Here is a 14,014-nt window from a genome sequence, read left to right on the forward strand (position 1 = left end):
GCTTAAGGAAGCATCTTTGTCACAACAGAAAGGTGGTTTGAAAATTGGGCTGGTAGGGGTAGCGACATAAAACAAAAAAAAAAAAAAGGAAGGAAGCCAACAGCACCCGGGTTTCCCAGGCGGTCACCCATCCAAGTACTAACCGGGCCCAATGATGCTTAACTTCGGTGATCGGACGAGAACCGGTGTATTCATCATGGTATGGCCGTTGGCACTCACGTAACGTAGGAGCACGGCAGAATTCGCGTTCGGCTTTTCTCCCAACACACAAAATGTTAGTTTTCGGCCGCATTTGACGAAAGCACTTCCTTCCGCAACAGCCAGTTCCTCGAGGACGGCGCGGGGGGCGCGCCCGGCGTCCCAGCAGAGCGACGGCCGAATTAGCGGGCGCACCGCCGCGTGTGTGAGACGCACTGCTGCTCGTTGCACCTCCGCGTGCAGCCTTCGACACTAGCGGAGGACGCATCTTGTCCCTGGTGTCCAGCGGACGGCCTGTGCGGGGTGTGGCAGTGTCGTGCTGGAGGGCGCCACTGGTAGCGATGTGGGCTTCCTCGCCTCGCCTCGCCTCGCCTCGCCTCGCCTCGCCTCACACACCGGGTGTGTGCGTAGTTTGCAGTGCATTCACACCATTCCTATCCCTGTCCCCGTCCCGACTTGTCCCGACTTTGCTCGACTGCCGCTCGCTGCCGCTCGGGTCGTGGTCCATATGACAGCGCAAGCACGACAAACGTCTGCGGGACGAGACGAGACGAGACGACTAAGGGACAGATTCGTGATTACAAATCAAGTTTGGAACTCTACACTCCTACACAACAATAGGCGGTGACGTATTTCAGAAATCACCTGCCGATTCGTACCGTTTTGTCGTTTTCAAAGGCTTCCTGGCAAACTTGGTTAGCACATTCTCCCTCAAACTGAGTTAATTACTGCATTTTCGTACCATTGCAGTAGTATAAAAGGCTTAAGGAAGCATCTTTGTCACAACAGAAAGGTGGTTTGAAAATTGGGCTGGTAGGGGTAGCGACATAAAACAAAAAAAAAAAAAAAGGAAGGAAGCCAACAGCACCCGGGTTTCCCAGGCGGTCACCCATCCAAGTACTAACCGGGCCCAATGATGCTTAACTTCGGTGATCGGACGAGAACCGGTGTATTCATCATGGTATGGCCGTTGGCACTCACGTAACGTAGGAGCACGGCAGAATTCGCGTTCGGCTTTTCTCCCAACACACAAAATGTTAGTTTTCGGCCGCATTTGACGAAAGCACTTCCTTCCGCAACAGCCAGTTCCTCGAGGACGGCGCGGGGGGCGCGCCCGGCGTCCCAGCAGAGCGACGGCCGAATTAGCGGGCGCACCGCCGCGTGTGTGAGACGCACTGCTGCTCGTTGCACCTCCGCGTGCAGCCTTCGACACTAGCGGAGGACGCATCTTGTCCCTGGTGTCCAGCGGACGGCCTGTGCGGGGTGTGGCAGTGTCGTGCTGGAGGGCGCCACTGGTAGCGATGTGGGCTTCCTCGCCTCGCCTCGCCTCGCCTCACACACCGGGTGTGTGCGTAGTTTGCAGTGCATTCACACCAGTCCTATCCCTGTCCCCGTCCCGACTTGTCCCGACTTTGCTCGACTGCCGCTCGCTGCCGCTCGGGTCGTGGTCCATATGACAGCGCAAGCACGACAAACGTCTGCGGGACGAGACGAGACGAGACGAGACGACTAAGGAATAAATTCGTGATTACAAATCAAATTTCGAACTCTACACTCCTACACAACAATAGGCGGTGACGGATTTCAGAAATCACCTGCCGATTCGTACCGTTTTGTCGTTTTCAAAGGCTTCCTGGCAAACTTGGTTAGCACATTCTCCCTCAAACTGAGTTAATTACTGCATTTTCGTACCATTGCAGTAGTATAAAAGGCTTAAGGAAGCATCTTTGTCACAACAGAAAGGTGGTTTGAAAATTGGGCTGGTAGGGGTAGCGACATAAAACAAAAAAAAAAAAAAAGGAAGGAAGCCAACAGCACCCGGGTTTCCCAGGCGGTCACCCATCCAAGTACTAACCGGGCCCAATGATGCTTAACTTCGGTGATCGGACGAGAACCGGTGTATTCATCATGGTATGGCCGTTGGCACTCACGTAACGTAGGAGCACGGCAGAATTCGCGTTCGGCTTTTCTCCCAACACACAAAATGTTAGTTTTCGGCCGCATTTGACGAAAGCACTTCCTTCCGCAACAGCCAGTTCCTCGAGGACGGCGCGGGGGGCGCGCCCGGCGTCCCAGCAGAGCGACGGCCGAATTAGCGGGCGCACCGCCGCGTGTGTGAGACGCACTGCTGCTCGTTGCACCTCCGCGTGCAGCCTTCGACACTAGCGGAGGACGCATCTTGTCCCTGGTGTCCAGCGGACGGCCTGTGCGGGGTGTGGCAGTGTCGTGCTGGAGGGCGCCACTGGTAGCGATGTGGGCTTCCTCGCCTCGCCTCGCCTCGCCTCGCCTCGCCTCGCCTCACACACCGGGTGTGTGCGTAGTTTGCAGTGCATTCACACCATTCCTATCCCTGTCCCCGTCCCGACTTGTCCCGACTTTGCTCGACTGCCGCTCGCTGCCGCTCGGGTCGTGGTCCATATGACAGCGCAAGCACGACAAACGTCTGCGGGACGAGACGAGACGAGACGACTAAGGGACAGATTCGTGATTACAAATCAAGTTTGGAACTCTACACTCCTACACAACAATAGGCGGTGACGTATTTCAGAAATCACCTGCCGATTCGTACCGTTTTGTCGTTTTCAAAGGCTTCCTGGCAAACTTGGTTAGCACATTCTCCCTCAAACTGAGTTAATTACTGCATTTTCGTACCATTGCAGTAGTATAAAAGGCTTAAGGAAGCATCTTTGTCACAACAGAAAGGTGGTTTGAAAATTGGGCTGGTAGGGGTAGCGACATAAAACAAAAAAAAAAAAAAAGGAAGGAAGCCAACAGCACCCGGGTTTCCCAGGCGGTCACCCATCCAAGTACTAACCGGGCCCAATGATGCTTAACTTCGGTGATCGGACGAGAACCGGTGTATTCATCATGGTATGGCCGTTGGCACTCACGTAACGTAGGAGCACGGCAGAATTCGCGTTCGGCTTTTCTCCCAACACACAAAATGTTAGTTTTCGGCCGCATTTGACGAAAGCACTTCCTTCCGCAACAGCCAGTTCCTCGAGGACGGCGCGGGGGGCGCGCCCGGCGTCCCAGCAGAGCGACGGCCGAATTAGCGGGCGCACCGCCGCGTGTGTGAGACGCACTGCTGCTCGTTGCACCTCCGCGTGCAGCCTTCGACACTAGCGGAGGACGCATCTTGTCCCTGGTGTCCAGCGGACGGCCTGTGCGGGGTGTGGCAGTGTCGTGCTGGAGGGCGCCACTGGTAGCGATGTGGGCTTCCTCGCCTCGCCTCGCCTCGCCTCACACACCGGGTGTGTGCGTAGTTTGCAGTGCATTCACACCAGTCCTATCCCTGTCCCCGTCCCGACTTGTCCCGACTTTGCTCGACTGCCGCTCGCTGCCGCTCGGGTCGTGGTCCATATGACAGCGCAAGCACGACAAACGTCTGCGGGACGAGACGAGACGAGACGAGACGACTAAGGAATAAATTCGTGATTACAAATCAAATTTCGAACTCTACACTCCTACACAACAATAGGCGGTGACGGATTTCAGAAATCACCTGCCGATTCGTACCGTTTTGTCGTTTTCAAAGGCTTCCTGGCAAACTTGGTTAGCACATTCTCCCTCAAACTGAGTTAATTACTGCATTTTCGTACCATTGCAGTAGTATAAAAGGCTTAAGGAAGCATCTTTGTCACAACAGAAAGGTGGTTTGAAAATTGGGCTGGTAGGGGTAGCGACATAAAACAAAAAAAAAAAAAAAGGAAGGAAGCCAACAGCACCCGGGTTTCCCAGGCGGTCACCCATCCAAGTACTAACCGGGCCCAATGATGCTTAACTTCGGTGATCGGACGAGAACCGGTGTATTCATCATGGTATGGCCGTTGGCACTCACGTAACGTAGGAGCACGGCAGAATTCGCGTTCGGCTTTTCTCCCAACACACAAAATGTTAGTTTTCGGCCGCATTTGACGAAAGCACTTCCTTCCGCAACAGCCAGTTCCTCGAGGACGGCGCGGGGGGCGCGCCCGGCGTCCCAGCAGAGCGACGGCCGAATTAGCGGGCGCACCGCCGCGTGTGTGAGACGCACTGCTGCTCGTTGCACCTCCGCGTGCAGCCTTCGACACTAGCGGAGGACGCATCTTGTCCCTGGTGTCCAGCGGACGGCCTGTGCGGGGTGTGGCAGTGTCGTGCTGGAGGGCGCCACTGGTAGCGATGTGGGCTTCCTCGCCTCGCCTCGCCTCGCCTCACACACCGGGTGTGTGCGTAGTTTGCAGTGCATTCACACCAGTCCTATCCCTGTCCCCGTCCCGACTTGTCCCGACTTTGCTCGACTGCCGCTCGCTGCCGCTCGGGTCGTGGTCCATATGACAGCGCAAGCACGACAAACGTCTGCGGGACGAGACGAGACGAGACGAGACGACTAAGGAATAAATTCGTGATTACAAATCAAATTTCGAACTCTACACTCCTACACAACAATAGGCGGTGACGGATTTCAGAAATCACCTGCCGATTCGTACCGTTTTGTCGTTTTCAAAGGCTTCCTGGCAAACTTGGTTAGCACATTCTCCCTCAAACTGAGTTAATTACTGCATTTTCGTACCATTGCAGTAGTATAAAAGGCTTAAGGAAGCATCTTTGTCACAACAGAAAGGTGGTTTGAAAATTGGGCTGGTAGGGGTAGCGACATAAAACAAAAAAAAAAAAAAAGGAAGGAAGCCAACAGCACCCGGGTTTCCCAGGCGGTCACCCATCCAAGTACTAACCGGGCCCAATGATGCTTAACTTCGGTGATCGGACGAGAACCGGTGTATTCATCATGGTATGGCCGTTGGCACTCACGTAACGTAGGAGCACGGCAGAATTCGCGTTCGGCTTTTCTCCCAACACACAAAATGTTAGTTTTCGGCCGCATTTGACGAAAGCACTTCCTTCCGCAACAGCCAGTTCCTCGAGGACGGCGCGGGGGGCGCGCCCGGCGTCCCAGCAGAGCGACGGCCGAATTAGCGGGCGCACCGCCGCGTGTGTGAGACGCACTGCTGCTCGTTGCACCTCCGCGTGCAGCCTTCGACACTAGCGGAGGACGCATCTTGTCCCTGGTGTCCAGCGGACGGCCTGTGCGGGGTGTGGCAGTGTCGTGCTGGAGGGCGCCACTGGTAGCGATGTGGGCTTCCTCGCCTCGCCTCGCCTCGCCTCGCCTCGCCTCGCCTCGCCTCACACACCGGGTGTGTGCGTAGTTTGCAGTGCATTCACACCATTCCTATCCCTGTCCCCGTCCCGACTTGTCCCGACTTTGCTCGACTGCCGCTCGCTGCCGCTCGGGTCGTGGTCCATATGACAGCGCAAGCACGACAAACGTCTGCGGGACGAGACGAGACGAGACGACTAAGGGACAGATTCGTGATTACAAATCAAGTTTGGAACTCTACACTCCTACACAACAATAGGCGGTGACGTATTTCAGAAATCACCTGCCGATTCGTACCGTTTTGTCGTTTTCAAAGGCTTCCTGGCAAACTTGGTTAGCACATTCTCCCTCAAACTGAGTTAATTACTGCATTTTCGTACCATTGCAGTAGTATAAAAGGCTTAAGGAAGCATCTTTGTCACAACAGAAAGGTGGTTTGAAAATTGGGCTGGTAGGGGTAGCGACATAAAACAAAAAAAAAAAAAAGGAAGGAAGCCAACAGCACCCGGGTTTCCCAGGCGGTCACCCATCCAAGTACTAACCGGGCCCAATGATGCTTAACTTCGGTGATCGGACGAGAACCGGTGTATTCATCATGGTATGGCCGTTGGCACTCACGTAACGTAGGAGCACGGCAGAATTCGCGTTCGGCTTTTCTCCCAACACACAAAATGTTAGTTTTCGGCCGCATTTGACGAAAGCACTTCCTTCCGCAACAGCCAGTTCCTCGAGGACGGCGCGGGGGGCGCGCCCGGCGTCCCAGCAGAGCGACGGCCGAATTAGCGGGCGCACCGCCGCGTGTGTGAGACGCACTGCTGCTCGTTGCACCTCCGCGTGCAGCCTTCGACACTAGCGGAGGACGCATCTTGTCCCTGGTGTCCAGCGGACGGCCTGTGCGGGGTGTGGCAGTGTCGTGCTGGAGGGCGCCACTGGTAGCGATGTGGGCTTCCTCGCCTCGCCTCGCCTCGCCTCGCCTCGCCTCGCCTCGCCTCACACACCGGGTGTGTGCGTAGTTTGCAGTGCATTCACACCATTCCTATCCCTGTCCCCGTCCCGACTTGTCCCGACTTTGCTCGACTGCCGCTCGCTGCCGCTCGGGTCGTGGTCCATATGACAGCGCAAGCACGACAAACGTCTGCGGGACGAGACGAGACGAGACGACTAAGGGACAGATTCGTGATTACAAATCAAGTTTGGAACTCTACACTCCTACACAACAATAGGCGGTGACGTATTTCAGAAATCACCTGCCGATTCGTACCGTTTTGTCGTTTTCAAAGGCTTCCTGGCAAACTTGGTTAGCACATTCTCCCTCAAACTGAGTTAATTACTGCATTTTCGTACCATTGCAGTAGTATAAAAGGCTTAAGGAAGCATCTTTGTCACAACAGAAAGGTGGTTTGAAAATTGGGCTGGTAGGGGTAGCGACATAAAACAAAAAAAAAAAAAAGGAAGGAAGCCAACAGCACCCGGGTTTCCCAGGCGGTCACCCATCCAAGTACTAACCGGGCCCAATGATGCTTAACTTCGGTGATCGGACGAGAACCGGTGTATTCATCATGGTATGGCCGTTGGCACTCACGTAACGTAGGAGCACGGCAGAATTCGCGTTCGGCTTTTCTCCCAACACACAAAATGTTAGTTTTCGGCCGCATTTGACGAAAGCACTTCCTTCCGCAACAGCCAGTTCCTCGAGGACGGCGCGGGGGGCGCGCCCGGCGTCCCAGCAGAGCGACGGCCGAATTAGCGGGCGCACCGCCGCGTGTGTGAGACGCACTGCTGCTCGTTGCACCTCCGCGTGCAGCCTTCGACACTAGCGGAGGACGCATCTTGTCCCTGGTGTCCAGCGGACGGCCTGTGCGGGGTGTGGCAGTGTCGTGCTGGAGGGCGCCACTGGTAGCGATGTGGGCTTCCTCGCCTCGCCTCGCCTCGCCTCGCCTCGCCTCGCCTCGCCTCACACACCGGGTGTGTGCGTAGTTTGCAGTGCATTCACACCATTCCTATCCCTGTCCCCGTCCCGACTTGTCCCGACTTTGCTCGACTGCCGCTCGCTGCCGCTCGGGTCGTGGTCCATATGACAGCGCAAGCACGACAAACGTCTGCGGGACGAGACGAGACGAGACGACTAAGGGACAGATTCGTGATTACAAATCAAGTTTGGAACTCTACACTCCTACACAACAATAGGCGGTGACGTATTTCAGAAATCACCTGCCGATTCGTACCGTTTTGTCGTTTTCAAAGGCTTCCTGGCAAACTTGGTTAGCACATTCTCCCTCAAACTGAGTTAATTACTGCATTTTCGTACCATTGCAGTAGTATAAAAGGCTTAAGGAAGCATCTTTGTCACAACAGAAAGGTGGTTTGAAAATTGGGCTGGTAGGGGTAGCGACATAAAACAAAAAAAAAAAAAAAAAAAGGAAGGAAGCCAACAGCACCCGGGTTTCCCAGGCGGTCACCCATCCAAGTACTAACCGGGCCCAATGATGCTTAACTTCGGTGATCGGACGAGAACCGGTGTATTCATCATGGTATGGCCGTTGGCACTCACGTAACGTAGGAGCACGGCAGAATTCGCGTTCGGCTTTTCTCCCAACACACAAAATGTTAGTTTTCGGCCGCATTTGACGAAAGCACTTCCTTCCGCAACAGCCAGTTCCTCGAGGACGGCGCGGGGGGCGCGCCCGGCGTCCCAGCAGAGCGACGGCCGAATTAGCGGGCGCACCGCCGCGTGTGTGAGACGCACTGCTGCTCGTTGCACCTCCGCGTGCAGCCTTCGACACTAGCGGAGGACGCATCTTGTCCCTGGTGTCCAGCGGACGGCCTGTGCGGGGTGTGGCAGTGTCGTGCTGGAGGGCGCCACTGGTAGCGATGTGGGCTTCCTCGCCTCGCCTCGCCTCGCCTCGCCTCGCCTCGCCTCACACACCGGGTGTGTGCGTAGTTTGCAGTGCATTCACACCATTCCTATCCCTGTCCCCGTCCCGACTTGTCCCGACTTTGCTCGACTGCCGCTCGCTGCCGCTCGGGTCGTGGTCCATATGACAGCGCAAGCACGACAAACGTCTGCGGGACGAGACGAGACGAGACGACTAAGGGACAGATTCGTGATTACAAATCAAGTTTGGAACTCTACACTCCTACACAACAATAGGCGGTGACGTATTTCAGAAATCACCTGCCGATTCGTACCGTTTTGTCGTTTTCAAAGGCTTCCTGGCAAACTTGGTTAGCACATTCTCCCTCAAACTGAGTTAATTACTGCATTTTCGTACCATTGCAGTAGTATAAAAGGCTTAAGGAAGCATCTTTGTCACAACAGAAAGGTGGTTTGAAAATTGGGCTGGTAGGGGTAGCGACATAAAACAAAAAAAAAAAAAAAGGAAGGAAGCCAACAGCACCCGGGTTTCCCAGGCGGTCACCCATCCAAGTACTAACCGGGCCCAATGATGCTTAACTTCGGTGATCGGACGAGAACCGGTGTATTCATCATGGTATGGCCGTTGGCACTCACGTAACGTAGGAGCACGGCAGAATTCGCGTTCGGCTTTTCTCCCAACACACAAAATGTTAGTTTTCGGCCGCATTTGACGAAAGCACTTCCTTCCGCAACAGCCAGTTCCTCGAGGACGGCGCGGGGGGCGCGCCCGGCGTCCCAGCAGAGCGACGGCCGAATTAGCGGGCGCACCGCCGCGTGTGTGAGACGCACTGCTGCTCGTTGCACCTCCGCGTGCAGCCTTCGACACTAGCGGAGGACGCATCTTGTCCCTGGTGTCCAGCGGACGGCCTGTGCGGGGTGTGGCAGTGTCGTGCTGGAGGGCGCCACTGGTAGCGATGTGGGCTTCCTCGCCTCGCCTCGCCTCGCCTCACACACCGGGTGTGTGCGTAGTTTGCAGTGCATTCACACCAGTCCTATCCCTGTCCCCGTCCCGACTTGTCCCGACTTTGCTCGACTGCCGCTCGCTGCCGCTCGGGTCGTGGTCCATATGACAGCGCAAGCACGACAAACGTCTGCGGGACGAGACGAGACGAGACGAGACGACTAAGGAATAAATTCGTGATTACAAATCAAATTTCGAACTCTACACTCCTACACAACAATAGGCGGTGACGGATTTCAGAAATCACCTGCCGATTCGTACCGTTTTGTCGTTTTCAAAGGCTTCCTGGCAAACTTGGTTAGCACATTCTCCCTCAAACTGAGTTAATTACTGCATTTTCGTACCATTGCAGTAGTATAAAAGGCTTAAGGAAGCATCTTTGTCACAACAGAAAGGTGGTTTGAAAATTGGGCTGGTAGGGGTAGCGACATAAAACAAAAAAAAAAAAAAAGGAAGGAAGCCAACAGCACCCGGGTTTCCCAGGCGGTCACCCATCCAAGTACTAACCGGGCCCAATGATGCTTAACTTCGGTGATCGGACGAGAACCGGTGTATTCATCATGGTATGGCCGTTGGCACTCACGTAACGTAGGAGCACGGCAGAATTCGCGTTCGGCTTTTCTCCCAACACACAAAATGTTAGTTTTCGGCCGCATTTGACGAAAGCACTTCCTTCCGCAACAGCCAGTTCCTCGAGGACGGCGCGGGGGGCGCGCCCGGCGTCCCAGCAGAGCGACGGCCGAATTAGCGGGCGCACCGCCGCGTGTGTGAGACGCACTGCTGCTCGTTGCACCTCCGCGTGCAGCCTTCGACACTAGCGGAGGACGCATCTTGTCCCTGGTGTCCAGCGGACGGCCTGTGCGGGGTGTGGCAGTGTCGTGCTGGAGGGCGCCACTGGTAGCGATGTGGGCTTCCTCGCCTCGCCTCGCCTCGCCTCGCCTCGCCTCGCCTCACACACCGGGTGTGTGCGTAGTTTGCAGTGCATTCACACCATTCCTATCCCTGTCCCCGTCCCGACTTGTCCCGACTTTGCTCGACTGCCGCTCGCTGCCGCTCGGGTCGTGGTCCATATGACAGCGCAAGCACGACAAACGTCTGCGGGACGAGACGAGACGAGACGACTAAGGGACAGATTCGTGATTACAAATCAAGTTTGGAACTCTACACTCCTACACAACAATAGGCGGTGACGTATTTCAGAAATCACCTGCCGATTCGTACCGTTTTGTCGTTTTCAAAGGCTTCCTGGCAAACTTGGTTAGCACATTCTCCCTCAAACTGAGTTAATTACTGCATTTTCGTACCATTGCAGTAGTATAAAAGGCTTAAGGAAGCATCTTTGTCACAACAGAAAGGTGGTTTGAAAATTGGGCTGGTAGGGGTAGCGACATAAAACAAAAAAAAAAAAAAAGGAAGGAAGCCAACAGCACCCGGGTTTCCCAGGCGGTCACCCATCCAAGTACTAACCGGGCCCAATGATGCTTAACTTCGGTGATCGGACGAGAACCGGTGTATTCATCATGGTATGGCCGTTGGCACTCACGTAACGTAGGAGCACGGCAGAATTCGCGTTCGGCTTTTCTCCCAACACACAAAATGTTAGTTTTCGGCCGCATTTGACGAAAGCACTTCCTTCCGCAACAGCCAGTTCCTCGAGGACGGCGCGGGGGGCGCGCCCGGCGTCCCAGCAGAGCGACGGCCGAATTAGCGGGCGCACCGCCGCGTGTGTGAGACGCACTGCTGCTCGTTGCACCTCCGCGTGCAGCCTTCGACACTAGCGGAGGACGCATCTTGTCCCTGGTGTCCAGCGGACGGCCTGTGCGGGGTGTGGCAGTGTCGTGCTGGAGGGCGCCACTGGTAGCGATGTGGGCTTCCTCGCCTCGCCTCGCCTCGCCTCACACACCGGGTGTGTGCGTAGTTTGCAGTGCATTCACACCAGTCCTATCCCTGTCCCCGTCCCGACTTGTCCCGACTTTGCTCGACTGCCGCTCGCTGCCGCTCGGGTCGTGGTCCATATGACAGCGCAAGCACGACAAACGTCTGCGGGACGAGACGAGACGAGACGAGACGACTAAGGAATAAATTCGTGATTACAAATCAAATTTCGAACTCTACACTCCTACACAACAATAGGCGGTGACGGATTTCAGAAATCACCTGCCGATTCGTACCGTTTTGTCGTTTTCAAAGGCTTCCTGGCAAACTTGGTTAGCACATTCTCCCTCAAACTGAGTTAATTACTGCATTTTCGTACCATTGCAGTAGTATAAAAGGCTTAAGGAAGCATCTTTGTCACAACAGAAAGGTGGTTTGAAAATTGGGCTGGTAGGGGTAGCGACATAAAACAAAAAAAAAAAAAAAGGAAGGAAGCCAACAGCACCCGGGTTTCCCAGGCGGTCACCCATCCAAGTACTAACCGGGCCCAATGATGCTTAACTTCGGTGATCGGACGAGAACCGGTGTATTCATCATGGTATGGCCGTTGGCACTCACGTAACGTAGGAGCACGGCAGAATTCGCGTTCGGCTTTTCTCCCAACACACAAAATGTTAGTTTTCGGCCGCATTTGACGAAAGCACTTCCTTCCGCAACAGCCAGTTCCTCGAGGACGGCGCGGGGGGCGCGCCCGGCGTCCCAGCAGAGCGACGGCCGAATTAGCGGGCGCACCGCCGCGTGTGTGAGACGCACTGCTGCTCGTTGCACCTCCGCGTGCAGCCTTCGACACTAGCGGAGGACGCATCTTGTCCCTGGTGTCCAGCGGACGGCCTGTGCGGGGTGTGGCAGTGTCGTGCTGGAGGGCGCCACTGGTAGCGATGTGGGCTTCCTCGCCTCGCCTCGCCTCGCCTCGCCTCGCCTCGCCTCACACACCGGGTGTGTGCGTAGTTTGCAGTGCATTCACACCATTCCTATCCCTGTCCCCGTCCCGACTTGTCCCGACTTTGCTCGACTGCCGCTCGCTGCCGCTCGGGTCGTGGTCCATATGACAGCGCAAGCACGACAAACGTCTGCGGGACGAGACGAGACGAGACGACTAAGGGACAGATTCGTGATTACAAATCAAGTTTGGAACTCTACACTCCTACACAACAATAGGCGGTGACGTATTTCAGAAATCACCTGCCGATTCGTACCGTTTTGTCGTTTTCAAAGGCTTCCTGGCAAACTTGGTTAGCACATTCTCCCTCAAACTGAGTTAATTACTGCATTTTCGTACCATTGCAGTAGTATAAAAGGCTTAAGGAAGCATCTTTGTCACAACAGAAAGGTGGTTTGAAAATTGGGCTGGTAGGGGTAGCGACATAAAACAAAAAAAAAAAAAAAGGAAGGAAGCCAACAGCACCCGGGTTTCCCAGGCGGTCACCCATCCAAGTACTAACCGGGCCCAATGATGCTTAACTTCGGTGATCGGACGAGAACCGGTGTATTCATCATGGTATGGCCGTTGGCACTCACGTAACGTAGGAGCACGGCAGAATTCGCGTTCGGCTTTTCTCCCAACACACAAAATGTTAGTTTTCGGCCGCATTTGACGAAAGCACTTCCTTCCGCAACAGCCAGTTCCTCGAGGACGGCGCGGGGGGCGCGCCCGGCGTCCCAGCAGAGCGACGGCCGAATTAGCGGGCGCACCGCCGCGTGTGTGAGACGCACTGCTGCTCGTTGCACCTCCGCGTGCAGCCTTCGACACTAGCGGAGGACGCATCTTGTCCCTGGTGTCCAGCGGACGGCCTGTGCGGGGTGTGGCAGTGTCGTGCTGGAGGGCGCCACTGGTAGCGATGTGGGCTTCCTCGCCTCGCCTCGCCTCGCCTCACACACCGGGTGTGTGCGTAGTTTGCAGTGCATTCACACCAGTCCTATCCCTGTCCCCGTCCCGACTTGTCCCGACTTTGCTCGACTGCCGCTCGCTGCCGCTCGGGTCGTGGTCCATATGACAGCGCAAGCACGACAAACGTCTGCGGGACGAGACGAGACGAGACGAGACGACTAAGGAATAAATTCGTGATTACAAATCAAATTTCGAACTCTACACTCCTACACAACAATAGGCGGTGACGGATTTCAGAAATCACCTGCCGATTCGTACCGTTTTGTCGTTTTCAAAGGCTTCCTGGCAAACTTGGTTAGCACATTCTCCCTCAAACTGAGTTAATTACTGCATTTTCGTACCATTGCAGTAGTATAAAAGGCTTAAGGAAGCATCTTTGTCACAACAGAAAGGTGGTTTGAAAATTGGGCTGGTAGGGGTAGCGACATAAAACAAAAAAAAAAAAAAAGGAAGGAAGCCAACAGCACCCGGGTTTCCCAGGCGGTCACCCATCCAAGTACTAACCGGGCCCAATGATGCTTAACTTCGGTGATCGGACGAGAACCGGTGTATTCATCATGGTATGGCCGTTGGCACTCACGTAACGTAGGAGCACGGCAGAATTCGCGTTCGGCTTTTCTCCCAACACACAAAATGTTAGTTTTCGGCCGCATTTGACGAAAGCACTTCCTTCCGCAACAGCCAGTTCCTCGAGGACGGCGCGGGGGGCGCGCCCGGCGTCCCAGCAGAGCGACGGCCGAATTAGCGGGCGCACCGCCGCGTGTGTGAGACGCACTGCTGCTCGTTGCACCTCCGCGTGCAGCCTTCGACACTAGCGGAGGACGCATCTTGTCCCTGGTGTCCAGCGGACGGCCTGTGCGGGGTGTGGCAGTGTCGTGCTGGAGGGCGCCACTGGTAGCGATGTGGGCTTCCTCGCCTGTGAGCTTCCTCGCCTCGCTTCGCCTCACACCGGGTGTTTGCATAGTTGGCAGTGCATTC

The 14,014-nt window shown here is 55.3% G+C and overlaps 15 non-coding genes across 15 annotated transcripts; all 15 read right to left on the reverse strand.

Annotated features, from left to right (window-relative positions):
* Nucleotides 1–94: 94 nt before the first annotated feature.
* LOC126214165 (5S ribosomal RNA) lies at nucleotides 95–213 on the reverse strand. The gene has a single exon (XR_007541650.1). It is a non-coding gene; the product is annotated as a 5S ribosomal RNA (ribosomal RNA).
* Nucleotides 214–1,054: 841 nt separating this feature from the next.
* On the reverse strand, nucleotides 1,055–1,173 carry LOC126214167 (5S ribosomal RNA). Its single transcript, XR_007541652.1, has one exon. It is a non-coding gene; the product is annotated as a 5S ribosomal RNA (ribosomal RNA).
* An 831-nt stretch (nucleotides 1,174–2,004) lies between these two features.
* LOC126214168 (5S ribosomal RNA) lies at nucleotides 2,005–2,123 on the reverse strand. Its single transcript, XR_007541653.1, has one exon. It is a non-coding gene; the product is annotated as a 5S ribosomal RNA (ribosomal RNA).
* An 841-nt stretch (nucleotides 2,124–2,964) lies between these two features.
* Nucleotides 2,965–3,083, reverse strand: LOC126214169 (5S ribosomal RNA). The gene has a single exon (XR_007541654.1). It is a non-coding gene; the product is annotated as a 5S ribosomal RNA (ribosomal RNA).
* An 831-nt stretch (nucleotides 3,084–3,914) lies between these two features.
* Nucleotides 3,915–4,033, reverse strand: LOC126214170 (5S ribosomal RNA). The gene has a single exon (XR_007541655.1). It is a non-coding gene; the product is annotated as a 5S ribosomal RNA (ribosomal RNA).
* Nucleotides 4,034–4,864: 831 nt separating this feature from the next.
* On the reverse strand, nucleotides 4,865–4,983 carry LOC126214171 (5S ribosomal RNA). The gene has a single exon (XR_007541656.1). It is a non-coding gene; the product is annotated as a 5S ribosomal RNA (ribosomal RNA).
* An 845-nt stretch (nucleotides 4,984–5,828) lies between these two features.
* Nucleotides 5,829–5,947, reverse strand: LOC126214173 (5S ribosomal RNA). The gene has a single exon (XR_007541657.1). It is a non-coding gene; the product is annotated as a 5S ribosomal RNA (ribosomal RNA).
* Nucleotides 5,948–6,792: 845 nt separating this feature from the next.
* On the reverse strand, nucleotides 6,793–6,911 carry LOC126214174 (5S ribosomal RNA). The gene has a single exon (XR_007541658.1). It is a non-coding gene; the product is annotated as a 5S ribosomal RNA (ribosomal RNA).
* An 850-nt stretch (nucleotides 6,912–7,761) lies between these two features.
* LOC126214175 (5S ribosomal RNA) lies at nucleotides 7,762–7,880 on the reverse strand. Its single transcript, XR_007541659.1, has one exon. It is a non-coding gene; the product is annotated as a 5S ribosomal RNA (ribosomal RNA).
* An 841-nt stretch (nucleotides 7,881–8,721) lies between these two features.
* Nucleotides 8,722–8,840, reverse strand: LOC126214176 (5S ribosomal RNA). The gene has a single exon (XR_007541660.1). It is a non-coding gene; the product is annotated as a 5S ribosomal RNA (ribosomal RNA).
* Nucleotides 8,841–9,671: 831 nt separating this feature from the next.
* On the reverse strand, nucleotides 9,672–9,790 carry LOC126214177 (5S ribosomal RNA). The gene has a single exon (XR_007541661.1). It is a non-coding gene; the product is annotated as a 5S ribosomal RNA (ribosomal RNA).
* An 841-nt stretch (nucleotides 9,791–10,631) lies between these two features.
* Nucleotides 10,632–10,750, reverse strand: LOC126214179 (5S ribosomal RNA). Its single transcript, XR_007541663.1, has one exon. It is a non-coding gene; the product is annotated as a 5S ribosomal RNA (ribosomal RNA).
* Nucleotides 10,751–11,581: 831 nt separating this feature from the next.
* On the reverse strand, nucleotides 11,582–11,700 carry LOC126214180 (5S ribosomal RNA). The gene has a single exon (XR_007541664.1). It is a non-coding gene; the product is annotated as a 5S ribosomal RNA (ribosomal RNA).
* Nucleotides 11,701–12,541: 841 nt separating this feature from the next.
* Nucleotides 12,542–12,660, reverse strand: LOC126214181 (5S ribosomal RNA). Its single transcript, XR_007541665.1, has one exon. It is a non-coding gene; the product is annotated as a 5S ribosomal RNA (ribosomal RNA).
* Nucleotides 12,661–13,491: 831 nt separating this feature from the next.
* LOC126214182 (5S ribosomal RNA) lies at nucleotides 13,492–13,610 on the reverse strand. The gene has a single exon (XR_007541666.1). It is a non-coding gene; the product is annotated as a 5S ribosomal RNA (ribosomal RNA).
* Nucleotides 13,611–14,014: the final 404 nt, after the last annotated feature.

This window comes from Schistocerca nitens, chromosome 11, assembly GCF_023898315.1.
Source record: "Schistocerca nitens isolate TAMUIC-IGC-003100 chromosome 11, iqSchNite1.1, whole genome shotgun sequence".
Taxonomy (NCBI): domain Eukaryota; kingdom Metazoa; phylum Arthropoda; class Insecta; order Orthoptera; family Acrididae; genus Schistocerca; species Schistocerca nitens.